The following is a 27,742-nucleotide window of genomic DNA, read 5'->3' on the forward strand; positions in this document are numbered from 1 at the left end:
GGGAGCATTCCCCTTTAACAGTTTAACTTGAACTCTGAGAACCTATGCGGAGCTCTCGCCCTTTCAGCTCAATGCTCTTTCGTCTGCAGGAAAGAAAGGCACAGGCACCTTAATTAAGTGTGATCAATGAGCTTACCCCGTGTAAGTTCTTAACGAGGTAGAAGATGGAAGAATATGTTAATCCATAATGAAAGCTGCCATTTTGTCTGCCATATATGGCTTTAGTCGTTGAACAAAATGTGTTTGAGTCATGATCTTCAGTCACCCGAGAACAGGAAACTCATTTACTCTAAATAGGACAGCAAGGTAGAATCGTCCATTTTAAAATTCAAAAGAGATCCTCAAATGCATTTTTTGCTGACAGAAAGTTTGCTTAGCATTTCGGCAAAGCCGACGCACAATGGAAGTTGGGTCTCAGGATGATAGGAACGTTGCTACACGAAAGTGAAATCAGAATCGAACTATATGTACAACTTACCAACTTTCTTATTTTGGTCTCAAGCTATTTCCTTGGGAGGGAGTGTAAAATACAGGGAGGTGTTCTTTGGCAGTCTTTCTAAGAAACAAAAACAAATTGGGCTTTTGAAACATTATTATTCATGTGTTTCTGAAAATACTGAAGAATATTCGAATTTGTTCATTAAAATAATGAGATAAATAGGTTTGATATGTTGACAACTTAAACGTGCAATTTTCATTTTCATCAAATTTATGTCTTCATTCTGAGTGTAATAAGGAGCTATTCTGGGATTGATTGGCACTTATTATTAGGAAGGGGAAGGTAAGGTAGAGTTAAGGAGTCTTGGGACTATGACAATCTGTTATGTATGCTCAGGAAAAAAAAAGCTGTCATCATTGGTCTAAGCCTTAAATAATAGCACTCTGCACAGATTTTTTTTCTGGAGGGATCCATCCAACTCCACGATTCTGTAATTTTATAAACCGATTAAACTATATTCATTGGGGGAACAGCACAGTTACTCCGAATGTTCTGTGTTACTCTCTACAGTTCATACTCTTTTGCCTATTGGGATTTTAAAGATGGTACAATAGTCAGCATCACTGTGACCTCTACCAAGTTCTAAACATTTGAGAAATGAAATAATGGAATAAGGCAGGTGAAGACTAAGCCACGACTGGAGAATGTGGCTCAGACAAATGTGTTCCTTCATAGTGAACCTAAAATCTCATCCGGGGCAGCTTGGGACAAAGAATAATGTGGGACCAGGACAGTCCCGCCCCTCACCTCTCCCCTATGTTTCTCTCCCCCACAGAGCTTTCCCCTGGGGGGGTAGTCAAGGAGAACGCTTATTCTTTATAGACAACAAATTCCAAATGAAAGTGGCTAGCTAACGTGCTCAGATTCTCCTTCCAAGATCATCACATGGGTCACTCCATCTCTCTAGGAATGGAATGATTAAGACCCATAGAGGTACACTGATGTTTTTCTATCTGGAAGGGCACATCTGGATGGAATCATCTTCTGATACTGTCTCTAGTAAGACTATGGCCAGGTTTGTTCTGTGTCAAGGGTTGGGACAGTGAGATCATGACCTGAGCTGAAGTCAGACACTTAACCGAATGAGCCACCCAGGTGCCCCCGTGGATGCCATTTTTAACAAAAAGGGGAAAGTAAACCACTGTTGATTCAGGTTCTCTACCTACTTTGGAACAAAAATTCCCAGAGTGGCCGTTCACTGGGCTCCTTTTTCCAAACATCTCAAAGCTTGGTCTGTAAAAGCAGTAACTAAGTTACAGGAGGAAGCTTAAATCTGTCCTTTTCTTCTCCAAAGTTTCTTAAGATTTCCTATTTTCTTCCAAGATAGAAGGATTTCTGGAAGAACTCTTACTATGATGTTTTCCACTTTGTATACAATCTTAACTTGAAAATGGAAGAGTGTTGTTTGTGGAAAGTCACAAACAAAGGAAGACAAAATAAAAACCCACTTTCTTAGCTCTCCAGCTGGTGAAGACTAGACCTTGGCAACTTTCTTTGATCTACCATTTTAAAAAGTACTTAATTCTGGAAAAAATCATAAAGAAAAAATGTTTCATTCCATTTGAATTTAAGAGAAATGTTGGTAAAAAGTGAGAAGGGTACATAAATTTGAAAGTTGATTCAAATTGTTCTCCCAGATTCTCTCCTTCCTCTTACCTTTTTTTTTTAAATGTTAATTTATCTTTGAGAGACAGAGATAGAGAGACAGAGCATGAGCAGGGAAGGGGCAGAGAGAGAGGGAGACACAGAATCCGAATCAGGTTCCAGGCTCCGACCTGTCAGCACAGAGCCCCACACGGGGCTGGAACTCAGGAACCCGGAGATCATGACCCGAGCGGAAGTCGGAAGCTCAACCGACTGAGCCACCCAGGCTCTCCATCTCCTTCCTCTTACTTTCTTACTTGAAGTGAGAGCTTTATTTCTTTTCATTGAGAGCCGAATCTTAGTTTATAAGAGGCGTATGCTGAAATGCTCATTCATGGTTGTTTCCTCCATTTCTCTCTTCTATCTTTTCCTCCTTTTTGCCCTTTGGTTCCCCTCTGACCAGCTCCATCCAAGTCTAAATTATATAGTTCCTAAATTATTTAGTCATTATCATTTTCCCTCAGTGCCTAGGAGTCTTACAAGTACTCTACAGGTGCTCACCAAGCTTCCTCCAGCCTCAGCCAGGAGAGAAGGACAGTGGATTTTTCTCTCTTCCACCTCATGGACAGGGAAAGCATTGTTCCCATCCAGTCTCCGGAAGAGCGAGGCTACCTCTATGCTCATGCTCATTCTGAGAAAGGTGCAAGGAACTTACTCTAGTTAAAGGTGGGAGAGACAAACTCAGTCTTGTCACCAAGAAGAACTGGTAGTTTCTGTGGAGGTTTCTCTGCACTCAGAACCACGCTCCCTCTACACACACACACACACACACACACACACACACACATCCCTGGCCCAAACCTCAGCCCCACTCGGACTCATGATTTAGGATTTGGAAGGTTCTGAGGGAGTATTGTCAACCCTACATCCTCAGGAATGCATCTAGTAATAACTTCCCTGCCCCCAAGGAAGCAAGTCAGGCACAGTTGAACTTGGAAAGTTTTCAAATCAACATGAAGTTTTACCCACAGACGTGACAGATTCTCTGGTCTCAAATCATGCCATTTAAAAAAAAAATTTGTGGATTTCTTAATTAGGTAGAGTATGTCATAAATTAATTGGCTTGTTTACAAACGTTATATCAGTTTGCTTAACCATGCTAAAAGATGCTATTCACTAGAAATATCAGTAGGGTAAAGAAACGCTTCTCTTCTGTTTTCATTTTAATGGTTTGGTAGGAAAAGAAAAACCAGTGGCGAGATCTTGAATTACACTCAAACAACAGAAAAAAAAACTGTTTTCAAGGGAATTCTTAGTAGAAAATGTTGACGTACTGGTTCTCGGTTAAGAAGAATCCACTTACGAAAATATTTTCAATGGTCTATGGAACATCGTTAAACTCAAAAGAATACTCTTGGGTGAAATCAAAGTATCAGATTGCAATGCCTGGCTTCGTTTATATGGTTGTCACTGAACTGATCTTCAAATCAATATTTCTACCCAGACAGGAAAGAAGTTACCCTGAGTCATAATACGTTCTTAGGACTTAGTCTCTATTTTCTTATCCAGATGCCATTTCCAAACCTGCTTAGCATAGATAATGACAAAGTCCCTTAGTCACGAGACTTCCTATTACAAACTATGCATGTTGTGGTGACGTGCCAGTTTTAAATCCCTCTTCCAGACTCACTTTGCACTAATTTTGAACTTGAGGCATTTAAAGATGATGCAATTTTGACCACCAATATGGTCTCCACTATACTCAGAACTCAGACACAGTTGTAGAGGGTTTTCCAAGTAGATTATTATAGATCCACCTCCCTGAAGATCCAATATGCTAGGTTAAATCAAAGAATAACAATAGGTAAAAGCATGCATTTTTGCATATATATATATATATATATATATATATATATACACACATATATATATATATTCTTTTCATTTACAAACTGAAACAAAAAGTAACTTGGTTTTGTAGGTCTTTATTGTCTGATGTCTATTCTTTCTCAGTGGTTCCTTCACACTTTGATAAAGTTGTTACAGTTAATGGCAAGATTGTGTAGGCACATATGTATGCTATGGAAATCTGTAGAAGTTTCCCTGGCTGATAAGCTTCAAGGGTAGCATATGGACTAGATAAACAAACTGTACACTGAGATAGATTGGAATGCTGAGCCCCCACTTAAATCTGGGAGCAATGAAATTCTTTTTCTTCTCTCCTAGAGCCAGTCGTAACTTTTCTGCTCCTATTACAACTAGTGGAAACCCTATTCATTCACCCAACATGATATATGTAAGATCAACTGATATATACTGGTGAGAATTTTTCCAAATGCAGGTCTTTCTTGCCGAGCAGGTGTAATAAATTCAGTTTTGTCTTACAGTTGCTTTCACATCCTTATTAACACTTGTTCTGTGAACTGTATTTGTCTGGTCAGACTATGATGTGCTTGTATTTGCCACACAGACAAAGAGAAAGACATCTTGATTCTGGTTTGCTCTTAAGCCAGTCTCTGAAACCTGTCTGAACCATTGCTCAAGTAGAAATAAATTTTTGTATTTATTTATAAGGTTAATATTCACATGATTGTTGTTATGACTAAATGGATAAAAAGCAGTGCAGAAACACTTTGTAAATTAAAACGTATTTACGAATGCTATGATGATAATAATAGGTAGATGCATTTCTTATATTTTTCCTTAGATCCTGTTATAAAGACAAAGAAAAATTAACATTGCAGTAAAAGACTTGGTGAAAATAATGATAAATTTAAAAGTCTTACTTATCACTTTTGAAGTCGATGCTGTTTTTTAAGACCCTGAAATTCATTAACTTGAAAAAAGGATGTGCCAAAACAAAAACAAGCAAACAAAAAAAAACACAACCTTTGAAAACTATCAATTTAAAATATCGTATTTTTCACTATCTATATTACCAGTCCACGTAATACTAGATATTGGGGTCAATATATAAAAATGCATATAGGACAGCTCCTAATCTCAAATAATATACAATTGACTTAAGCAGATAAAACCAATGCACACAAAACAGAGAATAATGTAATACTAAACGCCATGATTCAAGCTAAAATGCAATGTGAGTTTTAATAAACTATTATTAGTAAAGTAATTAGCATTCTTTGGCACTATTTTAAAACAGGAGAATCTCCAGGCGCCTAGGTGGCTCAGTGGGCTAAGCATCTGACGCTGGGTTTCAGCGCAGGTTGTGACCTCACAGTTTGTGAATTCAAGCCCCGCATCGGGCTCTGCACTGGCAGTGTGGAGCCTGCTTGGGATTCTCTCTCTCCCTCTCTCTCTGCCCCTTCCACTCTCTGTCTCTCTCTTTCAAAATAAATAGATAAACTTTAAAAAATGAAATGAAATGAAATGAAATGAAATGAAATGAAATGAAACAGGAGAACCTCAGTAAGAATGAAAGAAATCCATCATACTAAAAGAAATACGTCATGAATCAGCCTGAAGGTATTATGAGCCTGAAAATATTATCAGTTACATACCATAGGAAATTAGACTCTCACAGTTTATGTTATAACTATGTTTGTCTCTTAAAAGATCTTTAAAATAGTTCATAAAGTACTCTTTGAGGGAAAAAAATTGATTTCTTGAACAAAAGAGGCTGATTAAATGAGAAAAAAATATTGAGGATAACAGTATTACATAATCACCTTCCAGTGGATTACCATAGTCTTGTTTCTTGTTTCTTTTTTTTTGTAATTTTTTTAATGTTTATTTATTTTTGAGAGAGACAGAACATGAGTGGGGGAGGGGCAGAGAGAGAGGAAGACACAGAATCCAAAGCAGGCTCCAGGCTCTGAGCTGTCAGCACAGAGTCCGACACAGGGCTCAAACTCACGAGCTGTGAGATCATGATCTGAGCTGAAGTCGGACGCTCAACCGATTGAACCACACCGGTGCCCACTATTTCCTGTTTCTTAAACCATGTTAAATGCAAATTTCTGGTCATAGAACCTAGAACCGTTCGATCAGAATCGCTGGTGGGTAGGGGAATGGTTCCCATCTATCTGAATATTTAGCAAGCACCTCAGAGATTCTGACGCAGTTAATCTAGGGAAGACTTAAGAGAAACACACTCTAAGAGGAGAAAGAATTTATAGAGAACATGGCCTCTTATCACTTAAAACATTCTTAATTTACGAGTTAGAAAAAGTGTTTTATTTAGTGGATATAATCAGAAAGCTTACCCAGCTTTTAGACAATATACACATATCTCTCTTTTTTTAATATAATTTATTGTCAAGTTGGCTAATATACAATGTATACAGTGTGCTCTTGGTTTGGGGGGTAGATTCCCGTGATTCATCACTTACGTACAACATCCAGTGCTCATCCCAACAAGTGCCCTCCTCAGTGCCCATCGCCCGTTTTCCCCTCTCCCTGTGCCCACCCCCCATCAACCCTCAGTTTGTTCTCTGTATTTAAGAGTCTCTTATGGTTTGCCTCCCTCTCTGTTTGAAACTATTTTTCCCCTTCCCTTCCTCCATGGTCTTCTGTTACATTTCTCAAATTCCACAGATGAGTGAAAACATATGATATCTGTCCTTCTCTGACTGATTTATTTCACTTAGCATAATACCCTCCAGTTCCATCCACGTTGCTGCAAATGGCAGGATTGCATTCTTTCTCGTTGCCAAGTAATATTCCATTGTATATGTAAACTACACCTTCTTTATCCATTCATCAGGTGATGGACATTTGGGCTCTTTCCATAATTTGGCTATTGTTGAAAGCGCTGCTATAAACGTTGGGGTACAAGTGCCCCTGTAAATCAGCACTCCTGTATGCTTTGGATAAATTCCTAGTAGTGCTATTGCTTGGTTCTTAAACACGAACGTCACACTTGTAGATTTCACCACATTCAGTATCATATGGGCAACCATATGGGTCTATAACAAAATGAAAAGAAAACTTAAAAAAACTTAAAGCATGTTTGGAAAATTTAAATTATACTTTTAATTGTTTTAATTTTTTATTGGTTATTTATTTTTGAGAGAGAGAGAGTATGAGCGGAGGACGGGCAGAGAGAGAGACACACACAGAATCCCAAGCAGACTCCAGGCTCTGAGCTGGCAGCACAGATCCCAACACGGGGCTTGAACCCACAAACTGAGAGGGCATAACCTGAATCACTAGTGGACACGTAACCGACTGAGCCACCCAGCCACCCCTAAATTATACTTTTAAATAATTAATTTATTAAAGGCTATATTTTAAGGGAAATTAGAAAGTACCCAGAACTGAAGGAAAATATTACCTACCGAAATTTGCAGGATATAGCTCAAGCTGTACTTACAGAGAAATTTATAGCCATAAATTCTTACCTTGGAAAAAGAGAACGTTGAAATTTAATGAGCTAATTGTCAAAACTAAGACAAAGAGAAACATAAATTACTGGTCCAAAGAAAATGACAGTAATCAGATGATAAAAATAGGAGCAATAATTAAAGAACATAGCAACCACATCATAATGAAGATCAAGACAGCCAAAAATTGGTTTTTTGAAAAGAATACACTAAAATAGACAAAAATGTCTGCTGAAACTGGTCACGACAAAAAGAGACGATACGCACACAGACAAATATGTTAACAGTGAAAATAGAAGCATAGCACATATAAATCATAGATTAAAATGGTATTGAGAGAATAACATGGATGGCTTTATACCTATGAAATTTTAAAGCTTGGCTAAAATGCATTGTGGAAAAGACTATTAAACAAAACTGGCTAAAGGAGAAACACACAACCTGAACACCTCTATAATATTTAAAGAAATTGAATCAGCAGCTAATAATCTTCGTGCAAAGAAAACCTAGAATTCGGTTGTTTTGTGAACTATGTCATTTTTTTTAAATCATCCAAATAAGAGGAAAAAGGGGAGTACTCTAAAGTTCATTTCATAAGACTAAAATTACCTTCATGCTAAAATTCTATAAGAAAAGCAAATAAAAATTATTTTTATTAAAAATAAGCTAATTCACTCATGTATATAGACTCAGAAATATCTTTTTTTTAAGTTTGCTTATTTATTTTTGAAAGAGAGAGGCAGAGATGGAGTAGGGAAACAGGGAGAGAAAGAATCCTACATGGGCTCCTCACTGTCAGCATGGAGCCCGATGTGGGGCTTGAACTCAGGAACCATGAGATCATGACCTGAGCTGAAATCAAGAGTCAGAAGCTTAACCAACTAAGCCACCCAGGCGCCTTCTCAGAAATATCTTTTAGCCAAGTGAATCCAAGCCATATATGTCAAAGTGTAATTGATCATATCAAAGTGCTCTATTTCAGGAATCCAAGGTTAGTTTAACATTAGAAAATTTACTCAATGGCTGAAATGAACAAATCAGGAGACTATAGATGCTGGCAAGGATGTGGAGACACGGGAACCCTCTTGCACTCTTGGTGGGAAGACAAACTGGTGCAGCCACTCTGGAAACCATTATGGAGGTTCCTCAAAAAATTAAGAATAGAACTACCCTATGACCCAGAAATAGCACTGCTAGGAATTTACCCAAGGGATCCAGGAGTGCTGATGCATAGGGGCACTTGTACCCCAATGTTTATAGCAGCACTTTCAACAATAGCCAAATTATGGAAAGAGCTTAAATGTCCATCAACTGACAAATGGATAAAGAAATTGTGGTTTATATACACAATGGAATACTACGTGGCAATGAGAAAGAATGAAATATGGCCATTTGTAGCAACGTGGATGGAACTGGAGAGTGTTATGCTAAGTGAAGTAAGTCATACAGAGAAAGACAGATACCATATGTTTTCGCTCTTATGTGGAGCCTGAGAAACTTACCAGAAGACCATGGGGGAGGGGAAGGGGGAAAAAGAGAGAGAGGGAGGGAGGCAAACCATAAGAGAGTCTTAAAAACTGAGAATAAACTGAGGGTTGATGGGAGGTGGGGGGGGAGGGGAGAGTGGGTGATGGGCATCGAGGAGGGCACCTGTTGGGATGAGCACTGGGTGTTGTATGGAAACCAATTTGACAATAAATTTCATATTAAAAAAAAAAGAAAATGTACTCAAATAATTCAGCACATTAATAGATTAAGAGAGCAAAAAACAGATGATATTCTCAATAGATTCAGGAAAAAAATTATTTACTAAAACTCAAAACCTATTTATGATAAACATTTAAACTCTTGGCAAATTAGAAATAGAAGACAATAATTCACTAACAGTTTACAACAAACATACTTAATGATCAAATGATAGCAATCGGGAACAAGATAGTGATGTCTCATACCATCATTTGCAATGAACGTTGTTCTTGGAGACCCTTGAATTCAGGTCTGCATACAGTGTACAAGAGACTTCCAAATGTCACCACAGCCATAGCTCCAGATACCAAGTGTCCCCTAGGGCAGAACTGGCAATTCACACACACCTGTCTTCCGTTGGAGCTGTTTTTCATACCACAGCCTCCCAGATGGTAACTCAGGTTTACAAGCATTGAATGGCAAACATCAGTTCAAAAAGATCTCTGTATAATCTGAGCTGAACCAAGTCCTTCTAGAATCGAGGAGACCTGAGGCCTATCATGATTCTTCAACACAAGCCAGGAGGCTATCTGTGGTCACTGATGGAGGTAGAGGCTCATAAAATCCCCACAAGTATAAAATCTGTGAGGTCGAAATGATTCCAGCCGAGGACATTCTTTATTCATTGTGCTTATCTAAGAAACTCCTCAGCAGCCTCTCTCATTTCTCCCTTTCTGATTTCTGAAGACAAGCAATCCTGTCGTCCTCTAACAAATTACCACAAATATGGTTGATTAAAACAAAAGAAACTTAGATCCAGAAGTCCAAGATCAGTTTCCCTGGGCCAAAATCAAGACGTCGGCAGGGACTTGCTCCCCTCAGAGGCCCGAGGGGAATATTTTTCCTTAGCCTCCAGCCTCTGGTGGCTGCCGTCATTCCCTGCTTGTGCTGTATCGCTTCCATTTTTGCCTCTGTGGTCACATGGCTTCCCATCTTCTGGGTATGTCATTTGCCTCTGCCTGTCTCTTAGAAAGACCCTTGAGATTGAATTTAGGGCCCACCTGGGTAGTCTAGGACTATCTCCTCATGTCAAGATCCTTAATCCTATCTACCAAGATTCCCTTTCTCATATAAGGTAATATTTACACATTCCAGGGATTAGGACAGGATATGTTTGGGTGGCCATTATTTAGCCCAACATCATGAAGAGGAACTGGAGGTCCTGACTAGAAGCCGACTCTGGCAGGGCTCCACTGGGCTTTACCTACGATGGCTACTCTCAAACAGGTGACAATATTAGGTTCTGTCTTTGCAGGCCAAGGAGTGATAATGCCTGTGGCTGCCATCATAGGAATGTGTAGCCACAACCTTGCAATTGTTGCCGGAATATATATATATATACATATATATATACGTATATACATATGTATATATATATATATACACATATACATATATACATATATATACGTATATATATACATAAGATACTTATTATTTTATAAGTATCTCATGTATATATATATATATACATGAGATACTTATTTTAATTTAACAGCACATCAGTAAACTCAAAATTAAGAGACACTTGCCTTCTGACTAGCACAGAACTTGAAACATAACAAAAGGTTACTAAGTAGGTGTTTAGTTGAGCCCCAAACCATAAAGATATTTGTCAAGGGAGGTTAGATAAGGAGAAAATGGTCCTCGTTTACTTTATTATAGTACAAACAGCAGAAAACAGACCAGAATATTCGTACTTTAGCAAGGGTTTTTTGGGTGCAAGGGGTAGAGATCTACTACCTGGGGGGTGGGGTTATTCTGAGAATATACATGGAGTACATAATTAGACCCAAAGCAGTTCCTCTTTATCCCTTTGTCAGACCTTGAGCATTTGCCTCTGCCTTTTTTTAAAAATTTGTTATCATTTATTTATTTTTGAAGGAGAAAGAGAGAGAGAGAGAGAGAGAGAGAGCGCAAACGGGGGAGGGGCAGAGAGAGAGGGCGACACACAATCTGAAGCAGGCTCCGGGCTCGGAATTATTAGCACAGAGCCCCACACGGGGCTGGAACTCACGAACCGTGAGATCATGACCTGAGCTAAAGTTGGTTGCTGAACCAACTGAGCCACCCAGGTGCCCCTGCTCAGTGTGCTTTTCTTCATGACTTCTTCGTGACTTTGGTTTGAGTGGGACCCATGACAGCTACCCCAGTCAGTTTGTCTCTCGATAGCTTTTGGTGATCTCTTTCTGAGTGATTCTACTTCAAAGGACAAAATGTCTGATTTCTCTAGCTTTTTTTGAACTAGAGCTACAGTCAGAGATTATGGATTGGCTGACCTTGAAGTCCTCGTCAATTCCCATCCAAGGGCAGAGTGGGGAAAGGATTAAGGCAGGGCCATGTGCGAAAAAACATACCACCTGGGGTAGCAGGGGCTATATGAGGGTACGTCTTCCCATCCTAAACTTCAGATACCCTAAAACTATATCAACTACCGTCTCCTTTTGGAAATCTGGATCATTAAAATTCAAATGGCTCCTTATAAAGCCAGCATATTGTAAAGGTTAGAAATCTTAAAAAGCAAAATATACCATCTGGTTGTTATATTATAGGCATTTACTGGGGAATGGGTTTTTTAAATATAAGTATGCTCAAAATCTAATGTCACACTCACAGTATATCACTATTCTCTCTCTCCATCTCTTCGTTTCCAAACCTTCAACAGATTTACTAAAATTTCTCTTACCGTAACCTTACCTTCCAACTTCTCTTTATATCCCCTCCTCTATTCTCACCGACCTCCTGGATTAAAAGGGTAGCTGAGCCTTGTGGGGCTTCGCCACCAAAAAAGGGCCACTCCTTGTCCCTTACCTAGCCATTTCTAAGATGCCTCACTTTCTGCTTTGTGGGAAGACTATTCTGAAGACTGAAGAAGTGAGAAAAAAACCAGAAACCAGTAGAGAGTTAAAAATCCCAAACCAGACCAGCACCAAAGAAGTTGCCATCTAGTTCCTGAAAACCGTGACGTCAATTGTAGTGAAGATATACTTAGTGACATCCAGCTTTGCACGTTGAGTCCCACTATGGACTGAGAACGGCGCAAGGCACCGCGTGAGGGCCGGACGGCCCTTGAACTTAGCAATTAAAAGAGACCTGGACCAAGTGACCACAATCTAAATTTCAGGCAGAAAAAGAGGTTTGAACCTAATGCAATAACAGCTAGAAGGATCTGGAAACATCGTCCTGGGTATTCGGGAAAGGTTTCCCCGAGCTGGTATCACGTTTAGTATATGAAGGATGTGGAAGAATTCCCCAGACAGACAAAGGAGAAGGGGGCAATTGCGGTACCTAAATATGCACAGAAGTATCAATTTGTATAAATATACCGAAGCCTACTGGTTCAGAACACAGCGGCTGGAATTTTCTGGATGCATGACAAGAGAAGGAAGGGTAGGGAGGAAGACAAGAAGCATAACCTGAAGCCACAGGGTGCAGGATGTGGATGGTCGGCCAAAGAATCTAGATTTACCACTAAGTCACTGGAAGACCTGGAAAGGTTTGAGACAGAAGGAAACGATGATACAATTTGGGTTTGGCAAGGCAAGTGCAAGAGTAGATTAAAATGGGGTACGGTCTTCTGGTGGGAACTCATTTGGGACACCTTCACAACAATCCAAGTGAAGACGTAGGGAGGCCTGAAACAAGGCTCAGAAATGATTGGCATTGGGAAGGGGGTGGGGGGACATGTCAAAGGTGGAGTCAGCTGGAGTGTTCACACTGAGTAGGGAAAGGAAAAGAATCAGCCATCTTCAACAAGGCTTTGACCCTGGCTTGCTGGCTTGATTCAAAAGTGTAGACAAGGCTGTTTTTTAAATTTATTTATTTATTTAGTTAGTTAGTTAGTTAGTTAGTTAGTTAGTTATATTCAGAGAGAGAGAGAGAGAGCATATGAGCAGGGGAAAGGCAGAGAGAGAGGGAGAGAGAAAATCCCAAGCAGGCTCCATGCTGTCAGCACAGAACTTGACGTGGGGCTCCGTCTCAAGACGTGTGAAATCATGACCTGAGCGGAAATAGAGAGTCACTTACCTGACTGAGCCACCCAGCCCCTCCACGGGTAATGTTATTAACGGAACTGCTCATGGAAGAAAGAACGGAGTTGAAAAGAGGTATAGAAAATTTGGGTTGAGAAAGGGGCCGGATGGGGTGGGTGGGGGTACAGGAAAGTACCAATGGTGAACTTCAAGGATTGGGTAGCATTTAAATCAGGCAAAACAATTCAGTGAGTATACTAAGAAACACTGACTTGTATACTTTAAATGGGTGAGTTGTATGGTACTGGTATCCCCATAAAGCTGTTAAAAAAAGGGGCGCCTGGTGGCTCAGTCGGTTGAGCGTCCGACTTCGGCTCGGGTCATGGTCTCACGGCTCGTGGGTTCGAGCCCCGCATCGGGCTCTGGGCGGACAGCTCCAAGCCTGGAGCCTGCCTGCTTCGGATTCTGCGTCTCCTTCTCTCTCTGCCCCACCCCTCCACTCACACTCTGACTCTCTCTCCCTCAAAAATAAATAAACATTTAAAAAAAAAAAATCTGTTACAAAAAAAAGGTCAGGCCTGGGAGAAAGAATTTCCAAAATGGCAGAACAAAGGTAACAAGTTCAGGGAATAGAAGGTAAATATCCTTCAGATTTTTGTTTACTTTTCTTATTCTCTTATTTTTTATTCTTGTTTTATCATTCCTTGTTCTACTTCCAATCTCAAGTTGCCTGTTTTGCAATCCCCACCAAAGAGGGCCTGCAATTTCTTTCAAATGGACCCAAATTCTGATGATGCCGAGTCAGTAGTAAATTCACATATGCTAGCAGTAAATTCACAGATTCGCATTTCTCATAAAGGGAACTTGTGACTAGAGAGAAATTGTAATTTTTATTCGATGGAGCATGTGCAGAATGTCACAAGAATTTAATGCACTATCATAAAGTGAAGTGTTTTATTTACTGGATTTTTGTAAATGATTTTTAAAAACCACATTCGGAGGACCTTAAGAATGAAGCTTTTATTTGGGTAAACCGTAACCATACATAAATACCAAAATGCCTGTTGAGAAAAACTTTTTTATGTCCAATAAATGCATAATTCTGAATGTTTTTATACCAGTAATAAAGTATTTGGTATGCTTACTGACAGGTGAGGGACCCATGTGTGATTTCAAAATCATGTGATATATTTATACATGCTACAGGGTGACGGCCATGAATTTTCTATTAAAAAAAGAATGAGATTAACACCAAAATAGAACTATAATTTAAAATGGGGCAGGGAGGGGCACGACAAGAAGCCAATTCAGTGATCTTGTTAAAATGTAGGTCAGGTCATGATTATGTTGTCTCTTCTGCTCAAAACCCTCCCAAACCTTCCCATCTCATCCAGAATAAAGGGGGCCTCCCTGTGGCCTGTAAGGCCCCAGTCTCCCTGGACTTTCCTCACCCCTTACCTTCCTGTCCTGGGCTCCAGTTCTCTGTCCCCATGTGACATGCTCCTGGGTCTCTGGCTCTCCATGGGTCTTGAAGAACATACCTCTCCTGCCATATAGTCCTGGCCCTTTTTAAAAAAAAAAAAAATTTTTTTAATGTTTATTTATTTTTGAGAGAGAGAGACTGAGAGAACACAAGTAGGGAAGGGGCAGAGAGAGAGGGAGACACAGAATCCGAAGCAGGCTCCAGGCTCTGAGCTGTCAGCACAGAGCCCCACGCGGGGCTCGAACTCACAGACTGTGAGATCATGACCTGAGCCGAAGTCGGACGCTCAACCGGCTGAGCCACCCAGGTGCCCCCAAACCAGTATGAATCTTAAGTACTGAAAATGATATGCATCCTCTAAAGGAAACAAGTATATGCAAGCATGTTTTTAGCCCAGCTTATGGGTTCACTGCTGTTAACATCTGCTTATGTATCAGGTATCTATAAGAAGCTAACTCATCCAGTAAGGCTGAAATGCTATGTAAACTTCTATATCAAAATAATTTTTTAGGAAAACAATCTTAGTGAAGTCTCCTGAATTCTTTTGCATGTGTATATATGCTTTCTGTAAATATATTTTTATGTTTATTCCTATGTGTTATACTTTTTGTTTTTTTGTTTATTTATTTGTTTTTTAAATATGAAATTTATTCTCAAATTGGTTTCCATACAGCACCCAGTGCTCATCTCAACAGGTGCCCTCCTCAGTACCCATCACCCACCCTCCCCACCCTCCCACCCCCCATCAACCCTCAGTTTAGTCTCAGTTTTTAAGAGTCTCTTATGGTTTGCCTCCCTCCCTCTCTAACCTCTTTTTTTTCTTCCCCTCCCCCCATGGTCTTCTGTTAAGTTTCTCAGGATCCACATAAGAGTGAAACCATATGGTATCTGTCTTTCTCTGTTATGACTTATTTCACTTAGCATAACACTCTCCAGTTCCATCCACGTTGCTACAAAAGGCCATATTTCATTCTTTTTCATTGCCATGTAGTATTTCATTGTGTATATAAACCACGACTTCTTTATCCATTCACCAGTTGATGGACATTTAGGCTCTTTCCATAATTTGGCTATTGTTGAAAGTGCTGCTATAAACATTGGGGTACAAGTACCCCTACGCATCAGCACTCCTGTAACAGTGTGGAGGTTCCTCAACAAATTAAAAATAGATCTACCCTATGACCCAGCAATAGCACTGCTAGGAATTTACCCATGTGTTATGCTTTCCGTATTGCTTGATTGTTAACTCTGGGTGCAGAGAATATTTATCTTTTTTTCTTGGTGTTGTTTTCACAAGTTTTACCAAATAGATTAGACAGCCCATGCTGTGTGGTGCTGAATGTTTGAAAGCACATAAAGACGAGGCTAAGGAAGCACCATATAATACGAACACTGTTGGCATAGTCCCCAGACTATCCGTTTGATTTTCTCACACTTGTTCTGTCCAGGGCTAACTCTTCATAGAGCTTCGCTCTGATTAAATAAATAAAAATTAATTGGAAATCTTTGGCATTTATGCCGTCTGAGAAAATAACGCTCATGAGATATCAGAAAACCCCCACATGCACATTTTAATAAGAGCCTCCATTTCCCAGCCCAAAGAACATCTGGTTCATTGGGGGACATATATCATGATGTTAAGAACATGAAGTGACTAAAGCCGAAGAGAATGAAGTTCAGGGGAAAGTGTATTCAGCGTTATTGGAAATGTGTTTTATTGCAGAACAGTAAAGATTTATGACTGAGTCAGGAGGATTAGCAGTACAGTTTTCCCATTCTCTTTAATAAATAAATTATGTTAATAACAGCTTTAAAAAACATCAGCAAGGTACGCTATAATTTTTAAGTTACATAATAAATAGTGACTAGAAACATTACTAAACCAATTAAAATTTATATTTAAAATTCCCCACTAAATTTATCTATAATGATTTTTAGGGGTCTGTGAGGGTTTCCATCTTGCTGACCTGAAATTAATTACCGTTTAATGTGTTTTAGAGACACATGTTCAAATTTGTTAAATGTTTTCTTTTTTAATGTTTATTTATTTTTGAGAGAGACAGAGACAGAATGCGAGTGGGTTAGGGGCAGAGAGAGAGGGAGACACAGAATCCGAAGCAGGCTCCAGGCTCTGAGCTGTCAGCACAGAGCTCGATGCGGGGCTCCAACTCACGACCTGTGAGATCATGACCTGAGCCGAAATCGGACACTCCACCGACTGAGCCACCCAGGCGCCCCTTAAAATTTTATACAGATTATTAACCCATGTGACGTATTCTGCAGTCCACTTGAAAGGCATATCGAAAGTAAGAGGAACTAACAAAGAGTAGAAGTCTGCTGTGCATTCTTTCATGTCCTGAATCTAATAGAGTGTAAATATCACTCATTTAGAAAGTCGTTCTTCGAGGATCATTTCTCTGAGCCTAAATACAAGAGATTCGTAATGTTATAAAGACGAAATTAAGCAGCCAATATCAGGGTGATTAGCTAACTGTCCATCATGGAAAACAGACTTTTCGGAGAGAGTGTAATGGAAGAAATATCTCAGGATTTATAGCAACCGTTTGGACATCCAATTTCATAATATTATTTCCCTCTTCATGAGTTTGAAGAACCTGGATGGAATTCTAGGGGATTCTCAGAGCCCTGGGGTTAGCGTGGGGCCAACAAGCGAGTTTTTCAGAGGCAGGTCCTACTGTGCCTTCTACCCAGGTGAGCTCTGTAAACACCATCTGTAGGTTCCTCTGTCTTTAAATAAGTCCATTTGCTTCTTTCGGGGAGGTATATAATGTAAGAAATTCACAGAAATGGGGTATAAATCATAGGCAATGTTCCTCCAACAATTCTACATTTAGATAAGTATATTCTCTTACAGCGACATTCAAATTAGAAAGCCTAGAACTTCTGGGAAAAAAACATGCTAAGCCCCCAAATATAAATACCCCAGCAATAAATCACCTCTTCCACAACTTTTCTCCCAACTTCTCAGCCCCTGTCGGACTATAGCTTGCCTCTCCAACTGACAGCCATCATGGTTTGTTAACCAGGAAGAAGCATCTGAGAAGCAAATATGGAGACAACCCTCTGAGGCTCGTTTGGGGATGTTTCCATTGACTCTCTGTGGCCCAGATGTGAGTTCTTACTTCCAGATCCTCCTCCAATATTATTCCTGCCCTATACTACGCTTTCTGGCCTTTTGGAAACAGGGCCAACTTTACAGAGTTAGTAGACGGAGTATATCCTGCCCCTTGGAGGATGTTGGGCTGGCTCCCTCTCCAGAAATGCTTCTCTTTATCCACTTAAGACAACTGACATTTCACCATAAAAGAAAACTTCACACCTTTGGGTTTCCAAACCAGAGAAACACCAATGGAAGGCTAAATGTTTCCATTCTTAGAAGTCTGATGGAAGCAAGGAATAACTCGTATGTTTAAAGACCAAGTTGCCAGCCTTCCCATTTAACAAGGAGGGGGTCCAAGTGTCACTTGGTTAACTTTTTCCCAAATTTCCATTAACATACTGAGTTATTTTTTTTTTAATTTTTTTTTAACATTTATTTATTTTTGAGACAGAGAGAGACAGAGCATGAACGGAGGAGGGGCAGAGAGAGAGGGAGACACAGAATCCCAAGCAGGCTCCAGGCTCTGAGCCATCAGCCCAGAGCCTGACGCGGGGCTCGAACTCACGGACTGCGAGATCGTGACCTGAGTTGAAGTCGGACGTTTAACCGACTGAGCCACCCAGGCGCCCCTGAGTTATTTTTTTTAAATATTTTAAAAAAACATATAAAAGTTTACATCTGCATTGTAGACTAAAAATTACAGAAAATGATATGCCAAGAGTCTAGGGCAAATTCTTGCTAACTACTGCGTTAAGAGCACTCCACTGAGAAAAAGAATCATGGGTCACCCCACACTGATACCGATACAATGCGACTGCAATGAAGGAATTAGGAAAACATTCTGATTTCTGCTACATCGTTCATTTCAACTTCCATCCCCACCACCCACCAGAGACTGAAACTTCCAGAGAAAAAAACACAGCTTGCATCTTAAAGGCCAAAAACAAAACAAACAAACAAACAAACAAACAAAAAACTAAAGAAAAAAAGACATTACAGACAAGAGAAGAGAGAAAGGTCCTCAAAGAAATTGCATATCAAGAGATTTGGTCTCTTATGTACCTAACCTGGACCAAAGGAACTACTTTCCAAGCACTGAGGATGCAAGTGAAAGAGAACAATACAAATCCCCCCTATTGCCTCAGTCTAAAAGAATGGCACTAGATAAGTATTGTATCAGTCGAGACTCTTTTCTGTGGGAAATGACAGAAGCCTAACTCACCTTCTGCCAAAGAGGGAAGTTTATTGGCTCAGATATCTACTCTGTGGAAAGGGCAGAGGTGAAGCTGGTCTTGGAGAAAGCCAAATACTACATCCAAGTATCTCTCCTCCCCCGCCCCCCACCCGCCCACCCTCCTTCTCTCCCTTTCCTCTTTAACTCACCTTCCTTCCCCCCTTCCTGTCTCCTTGGCTCCAGAACTTCCTCTCTCTGTCTCGTTCTCCATCGTTCCTTTGTTCTTTCGAAGTGCTGCACCCTCCACGTAGGAAGGGGACAGGCTACCAGCAGCCCTGTACTCCTACCTGATGGCTCTAACAGCAGAAGGAAAAGGAGTCTTCCCCGCCAGCTCCATTTTAATCTTGAGGGACACTGAGAGGCATGGCTTGGGTTACATGCCCATCTCCGTGACGGGAGAGAGAGTAACGTGAGCAACATGGCCTGAGTCAGACGTCCCTGTTACCAAGGTTGGGGTGAGAGCACAGGAGGAGGTCAAAGGAAGGGAGAAATGTTTTCGAAGAAAAGGTGAAAAAATAACACCTGTGCTTACTGCACATGCTTGCAAACCATCGGAACATTTGTTAGGTCAGTATTAGCTTTCTCTCCAGGTATGGATTTGTTTTGTTTTGTTTTGTTTTGTTTTGTTTTGTTACAAATTTATTTTGGTATCATTAAAGCACATTAAACGTCATGTATTAAAATGTACAATTTGATCAGTTTTGACACGTATACACCCTTGAAATCATCACCGCAATCAAGGTAACGGACATTTCCATCACCACCACATGGCCTCATGTTTCTTCGCAGTTTATCTTTCTCTATTCCCCTTACTGAAGCCGCCACAGACCTGCCTGCCATTACTGCAGATGAGTTAGCATGTTCTAGAACTTTGCCTAAAATGAATCATGCAGTAAAGGATCTTTTTTTTTTTTTCGCCCTGATTTCTCTCACTCAAGATAATGTGTTTGAGAATCATCAGTGTTTTGTGTACACAAATAGTTTGCTTCTTCTCATGACTGACTTGAGTACGGATGTATTATAATTTGTTTATCCATTCCACAGTTGAGGAATCTTTGGGCTGTTTTCAGTTAAGATTATTACAAATGAAGCCATTATGAATATAATATATTTTTTGGAAAGCTTTGCTTTCCTTGTTAATTACTAAAAGTTGAATGACTAGGTCATATGGTTGGTGTATCTTTAACTCCTTAAGAAACTTGCAAAATTTATCCAATGTATTTGTACCATTTCACTTTCCCCTCAGCAGTATATGCGAGTTCCAGTTCCTCCACATCCTCACCAACACTTGGTATGATCAGTCTTTTAACTTTTAGCCATTCTGCTGAGTGTATGGTGGTATGTCATGTTTTTCTGCATTTACCTCATGATCAATGATGGTGAGGATCTTTTGACATATACGTTGTCCATTTGTGGACTGTACATTCAAATCTTTTTATTTTATTTATTATATTTTAATTTTTTTTAACGTTTATTTATCTTTGAGACAGAGAGAGACAGAGCATGAACAGGGGAGGGGCAGAGGGAGAGGGAGACACAGAACCCAAAACAGGCTCCAGGCTCTGAGCCGTCAGCCCAGAGCCCGACGCAGGGCTCGAACTCACGGACCACGAGATCATGACCTGAGCTGAAGTCGGCCGCCCAACCGACCAAGCCACCCAGGCGTCCCTCAAATCTTTTTAAATTGAGTTGTCATTCGTTGCTAGAGATCTTTATATGTCCTTGTTATAAGTTCTTTGCCTAACGCACATGTTGTAAACGTTTTCTCCCAGTCTGTGAATAGCTGAGATCTAATGCAAAAAAATAAGTCCTTGGTGTTTGTATGCGGTTTCCAGCACAGAGCACCTTTGGAATTTCCTGAATGATAGAAATGTCTTTTTCTGTTTTTAAGTATAGTCCACACACAATATTGTATTAGTTTCAGGTGTACAACACAGTGATTCAACAACTGTATACATTATGTTACCACAACTGTAGCTACTGTCTGTCATCATATGCTATTATAATACTATCAACTATATTCCCTATGAGGTACGTACTTTTCATCCTGTGACTTATTCAGAACTATCTTTTGTTATTCATAAGAAGCCTCCCTCAGCCACTTTTGAATATATGCTAATGAAGGGACTTAGGTTAGGGCCACTAAAAGCCTCAGAATGGAATTGATCACAAGAAAGACTAAGTGATTAGATGATTGGAATTGTAAGCCCCACCCACCTATCTGAGGGAAGGGGTCACCTGGAGATTGAGCTCTCTAAAAATTCCTGAACAAGGACATTTGGGAAACTTCCCAACTGGTGATTATATCCATGCACTTGGAGGGTGGCCTGCCCCAATTTCACGAGGTCAGAAGCTTCTGCACTTTGGATCCTTCCAGACCTTACTTTATATATGTTTTTATCTGGCTATCCATTTGTATCTTCCATAATAAACTAGTAAACATAAGTAAAGTGTCTTTCTGGTTCTATGAGCCATTCTAGAAAATTATCAAAGGAGTCATGGGAACTCTCAACTTATAGCCAGGGGGCCAGAAGTATGGGAGGTCTCAGAAATGCAGCTGGCATCCGACATAAGGGACAGTCCTGTAAGACTTTAAGTTGTGGGGTCTGTGCTAACTCTGAGTGGTTAGTGCCAGAACTGAACTGAATTGTTGAACACCCGATTGGGTGTCTGGAAAATCAGAGAACTGGTCGTTTGTGTCGAAAAACACCCCAAATTTGCCTTTTCATTTTTTTAATGATGTCTTTCAAAGAACAAAGTTTTTATTTTGCTATAGTCCAATTTATCAATTCTTTCTTTTGTTTTTCATGTTTTTGGTGATCTAACACATTTTTGCCTGTTCTAAAATCTCAAAGATTTTTTTTTTTACCTATGTTTTCTTCTGTGGATCTCAGAGTTTTAAAATTTGTATTTAACTCTAAAATCTATCTTGAGTTAATATTTGTTTATGATGTGAGGAGTTGAGGATTTTTTTTTTTCCATACAAGTCCACAGTTAGCTCACCACTATTTGTTTACAAGTCTTACCTTTTCTACATTTAATTTTCTTGGAACCTTTGCCTAAAATCTACATTTATATGTGTGGATTATTCACAGCACATGAAAGTAATAAGTACCCCAGCATACCTCCTACATTCCAGACACACTATTTATTCTGTTCCACTGATCTGTATGTTCACCTTTTCACTAATACAAATGTTTCAATTCTGTAAAATCAAATAGGGTGAGCCTTACTTGTGAGATTATTTTGGAGGTTCTACTAGGGGAGAGCAGCTTCTTGTATACCCGTGGCCAAAGAATGAACAGTCTTTCTCTACGGGGGAAGGTCATCCTCTCCCACCTAGAGTGCATCTTTGGAAGGAATACACATGGAATGGTGAGGGAGGAAAGGGACCCCTGCCTAGCCAGCCAGATCAGCCAGATCAACCCTGGAGATCAATGGAGTGATAAATGTTGCAGCCAGATGGCCCTCACGTCTGAGTAAACCCTACTTGTGAGAGATTAATTACCTCTTTAAAATTGTTTCATCTATCACAGGTCTATGGCATTTTAATACATATTTTTAAATTAGTTTTTAAAATTTATGAAAAAAAGTCAACTGGAATATGGATTAGGACTGTATCAGATTGATAGATCACTTTGGGGAAACTTGCATTTTCACAATATTGAGTCTTCTAATCCATGAACATTGTCTATATGTCACTCTATTTATTTAGGTCATTTTTAATTCGTCTGTGCAATGTTTTGTAGCTTACAGTGTGGAGGTCTTAAACTTCTTTTGTTATTTATTCCTATGTATCTGTATCAGTCCGAGTTTTACATATATATGCATTTTTAACAGGAACTTGATCTAGTGCAATCATGGGACTCTCTAAGCCTGCCGTCTTTGTGTTTAATGCTGGAACAGAGCAGATAATTCTGAATGGAAGATAGATGTAAAGTGAGGAACAGCAAAGACAAACTGAAACCCATAACTATAAGCCGAAACTTATGTGTATGAGTTGCCTGGAATCCAAGAGCACACCCTGGACCTTTATCAGTTCTCACCTCCACCGTGACAAATCGCATGTCCTACAGGAGAAGCCGACACCCTAAACCATGGAGATGAGCACACGTGTCTCAGCAATAGAAAAGCTGAAGGAGGATTTAAGGGTAAGTGGAGGACATACGGGCCCAGGTGTTGCCCCACACCAAGGAGGTGAGCCAGCAGGTGAACACCAACACGAGTGAGCTGCAGAAGCAGTTGCTTCGACCTCTGAAGCAAATACACAAAAAGGCTGCTTCTTCACTTCTGCATTCCAAATCTTGCACGAAAATATGACGGCGGTTCACCTGCACCAGAAATATTCAGGAAAGGGAACTCCAGGGAACACTTCATCCCAGATGAGTGTGACACATTACAAAACCACACCAATTATCTCCTTATCAACTTGCCACCCATACCTATCTCTTCAAACCACGCTTAACGTCCAAATGGAAATAATAGTAAAATCACATTGCCACTAAACATGAGGCAAAGAGTAAATACAGTGTAAGACTTTCCCCCCAAATGGATGCAAAGATGTGTTGGTGTCTCCGGTTAAATCATCTTCTTCCAGATGATTTACACTCCTCATTTGACATTTGGTAATTTAAATACTGAGGTAAAATATAAACGACTATTAATATATCTCATGTTAACAAGGAGACTGGAAAAGTCGCAGAAAAAAAATGTTGGTTAATATAAGCCTTCATATCAAGATAAGAAAATACTCAACTATTACAGTACTTAGTTCTCTAAATGTTCACATGATAATGGCTGGTAATTATAACTAAATTATTCTGCCACCCATTCAAAATTCCCTTTGCCTTCAGAAAGTGCAACAGTTGGTAATGGTTGGGCACACTTGAGTGACTCAAACCTTCATTCCTGAATGCTCGAGTTATTAGCAATTCTTCCTGAATTGGGTTTTTGTAGTTTCCAATGACTTTAATCTCAGGACTTGAAAGTACTAAGAAATGCCCCCAAGGGATCTCCTACATTCCAGGCATACTGTTGCCTACCCCCACTGTGGGGTAGTTACCCAATTGTTCCTTAATGATCGTGATCAATCATCCCAGCCAATATGGTAAGGACTTTCTTCGCCTGGTGGTTCACTGGATGAAGCATCTCAAAGTGGCCAGGCGACAGTCTTAATTTTCAGTTGAGTGGAATTATTGTTCTCACTCGTGGAAGACTGATCCTTTTGGAATAAGATTTCCAGACAGACAGAGTCTAAAGATGAAGACAGAGGAAGCACAACTTTTTCTTGTAGATCACCAGGAGTCAGAGTAAGGCATTTTCAATCCCACATTCCTGGATGCCTGAATCCCGAGTTTGGGGGACACTATTGATTTGAAGTACATACTGCGTCCTGGAGGAAGTTTTCCTACCTCTCCAAGGTCCTCAAAAGGCCAGGGAATAGCCAGGATTAAAGTTGACTGGTCTCGACAGAAGAGGTCATCTCATCTACCTGATCATTAAAATTCTCCTCGGCTGACATCACTCTTTAGTAAGCATTCACGTGGAACGCAAATAGATTCACATTCTTCACCCATTCCGTCAGATCTACCCACTTTCCCCATCCCCTGATGGCTAGCATTTGCACTACCCTGATTGTGAAAGCCTCTTTAAATTGTGTGTGCCAAGCACCTCACTTGTCTCAGTCACTCTAGTCCTGGCCCAGGTTCATATCTCCACATCCAAATTACTTAAAAGACTAAGAGAATTCTATTTTTGAACTTCGACTGTCTATTTTTTTTTTTTTTTTTTTTTTTTTAGGAATTGAGGAAAATGGAAAAGATGCCAGAAGACCAAGGAGGTATAACTATTTACCAGTTCATAAACCATTCACTCATGAATCCCTTTATACAACATCAATAGCATGCCAGGCTGGGCAGTTTGGACTTTATGCTGAGGACAGTAGGGAGTCGTTGAAGAGATTTAAGCTTATGGGAAAAGGCTGATGTCATTAGATTTATAGTATTCATAGAAGTCTCTATGATTGCAGTGTAGACGATGGGAAAAAAGGGGAAGGGACTGGAAACAGGGAGGACACATTTTCTACCTGAATTAGCTTAAGAGAAGTGGTATCCATTATACCTCAATAAAGCTTATAAGAAAAGAAAGAGTGTTCCGTTTTTCTCAAGCTAACCTAGGGGAGTGGCAGGGGGTGAGGGTATTGGAGTGGGAGCCAAAGAGAAGTTTCAAGGATGAGATAATACCAGCAGAGTCTTAGAAAAATAGGTAGAGGGGTGTCTGGGTGGCTCAGTCAATTGAGCATCTCACTTTTGATTTAGGCTTAGGTCATGATCTCACAGTTTGTGGGGTCGAGCCCCACATCGGGCTCTGCACTGACAGTGTGGAGCCTGCTTGGGATTCTCTCTCTCTCTTTCTCTGCACCCCTCCAACCCCCACTTGCAGGTGCTTGATCCCTTTCTCCCTGTCTCAAAATAAACAAACTTTAAAAATAAAAAAAGAAAGAAAAATGTATAGATAACTAATCGATTAGAAAAGAGGAAGGTGCATTCTAGGTAAAGAGCAACCTGATGATAGAGGGTCTAGTTGAAGAAGCAGCAGAGTACGACAAAGGCCGAAACCAAATCTCAGGGAACATCAACCCCTAGGGAAGAAGCGACTTTTTTCATCAAACCATGGGAAATTCCAGTGCATTCAGTGGAACTTACATATATGTCTCAGTACTAAGAGTTCTATTTCCTAGCTGTGGTCTTCAGGCAATTAATTAATCCAACCTCTCTTGGTTCCAGTTAACTCTAAGGCACACTATTTTGAAGGTTGTTTACAGAATCCTGTAAAATCCAATTCTAAGCCCTCAAATGCTAGGTGCTTATAAGTGGCGGTTAATTTCATTACAATTGTTACAAATGGTAACTTAAAGAATTATATAGTTATGTAAATTTGTGAGTCCCTCTCCAAAACCGTTAATTAAAGAATGTTACCCTGAAGTAGAATCTTGAATGACCCTGTCTTTGGGTTTCTCTCAATGCGGTCCTATTCAAAGCATTATCGATAACTTCAACAAATCCTAGCATACTAGTTTATTAAATTTACGAACAACATAGAGCTTGGAGAAAAAGTATATTTGATAGCAAATTAGAATTTAAAAAGGGAGCAAAAATGACAGAAGCTTAAAACATTAGGCACAATTAGCAGACTTTAAAAATAGTAACAGTAATAAATCCACGTTAACTTGCTTTCCATTCTTCAAATACACTGGGTCAATTCTTGTATCGTGGCCTTTGAGCTAGTCTTTTCCTTGACGGGAATGTTCTGCCCACTTGGCTGGCTCCACTGTGTCATTCAGATGTCAGCTCAAAGATCATCTTTTTTGGAGTGGCTCCCTTGAGCACCCCATCTCATACAGCACTAGCCTCCTACCTCGTGGCAAGTTATCATATCACTTTCTATCATTGCCTTCGTTGCCTTTATCAAAGCCTAACAGGTCTTCATTTCACGAAGCTCGCTTGGAATACGGCAGGTGTTTCCTTTGCCCGGTGACCGTTTCTCTGATGACATTCACAAACCCAAGGCCCTACATGTATACTGTTAACTAGACGCCACATCTGGACCCTGTGCCTGGGCTCCGTGTGCTCTGCTGGTCCCATACTCAATTTCCTTCTTTCTTTTCAGGAAGTGGCAACCTCCCAACGTGAAGAGCAGCTGTTGGTAAAAGTGAGGAGAATGAAGAGGGAGGCCATTTTCTGTTCTCTGAATGGGGCAGACTTGTTTTATCTTTTGGTTGGCAGGAAGTGAGGGGGGGAAATCGCCGGATTCCCACCTTTATTCTCACCAGCAGCTTTGCCCCATTTCATCCGACCAAATAGCTTCAGGCTAGCAATTGCAATTCTTAGTTCAACGCCACCAATCCCTTTTCACACCTTATGGAAAACTGTCTCAGAAAAGGGTCAAAGTGTTGCAGTAGGTTGACGGACAGCTGGTCCGTCTTTGGTCTTTGGTCTTTTCATTCTATTTGCAGCATCTTTATTTCTCTTTTAGAAAAGAAGTTAACGGGAGTCATATAGGAGCTACGGTACAGACTACTTTTTAACCACCTCAATCTCCCTACTGAGAACCCTTGGATTTCTTTTACTTGTAGTGTTGGCTACTTGAAGGGTAGGTTATTTGTTGCTCTTTTAACGCACCAGAGTGACTTGATCCTAATACCTCTTAAGCCCCACCGTGTAGGTTTGGTTTATTGTCCTAACCTGTTATGATCCCTTTAAAATCTGTTCCATGTTTTTCCTGTAATTACATGCAACTTTGTGCTGCTCGAGATGTCGTGGGTTACGTTCAAGTTGAGAAATTTCGCAGTGTTAATGTAACGTCTGTCTTTGTACATTTGAATACAATTTGAAGTGAAATATAATTGGCATCCAGGCATATATTTACATATATTTAATTAAAATGTAACACATAAAGATTTACATGCTTATATGTATTTAATTAAAGTATAATTTAAATGCGATGACTGGAAGCCTGCTGAACTAGCACAAAGTGAACTGCTGTGCAACCACCACTTATTAAAGAAACATCAAATTGTCAGCACCTCTCACGCTTTCCATGCTGCTTCCCCATTAGTAATGCCACCCCGTTCCCCTAAAGAAGTCCCTCCTATCCTGACTTCTAAAGGCATAGATTGGTTTTGCTTTTCTTTTTTTAAGTTTATTTATTATCTTGAGAGAGAGAGGAGAGCATGCGTGACCGTAGGGGAGGGGCAGAGA

The 27,742-nt window shown here is 40.1% G+C and overlaps 1 long non-coding RNA gene across 1 annotated transcript; it reads left to right on the forward strand.

Moving 5' to 3' along the window:
* Positions 1–24,849, forward strand: LOC132664790 (uncharacterized). The gene is made up of 3 exons (XR_009603838.2): positions 1–141; positions 22,890–23,134; positions 24,783–24,849. It is a non-coding gene; the product is annotated as an uncharacterized LOC132664790 (long non-coding RNA).
* Positions 24,850–27,742: the final 2,893 nt, after the last annotated feature.

This window comes from Panthera onca, chromosome F2 (assembly GCF_046562875.1).
Source record: "Panthera onca isolate mPanOnc1 chromosome F2, mPanOnc1 haplotype 2, whole genome shotgun sequence".
NCBI classification, from domain to species: Eukaryota; Metazoa; Chordata; class Mammalia; order Carnivora; family Felidae; genus Panthera; species Panthera onca.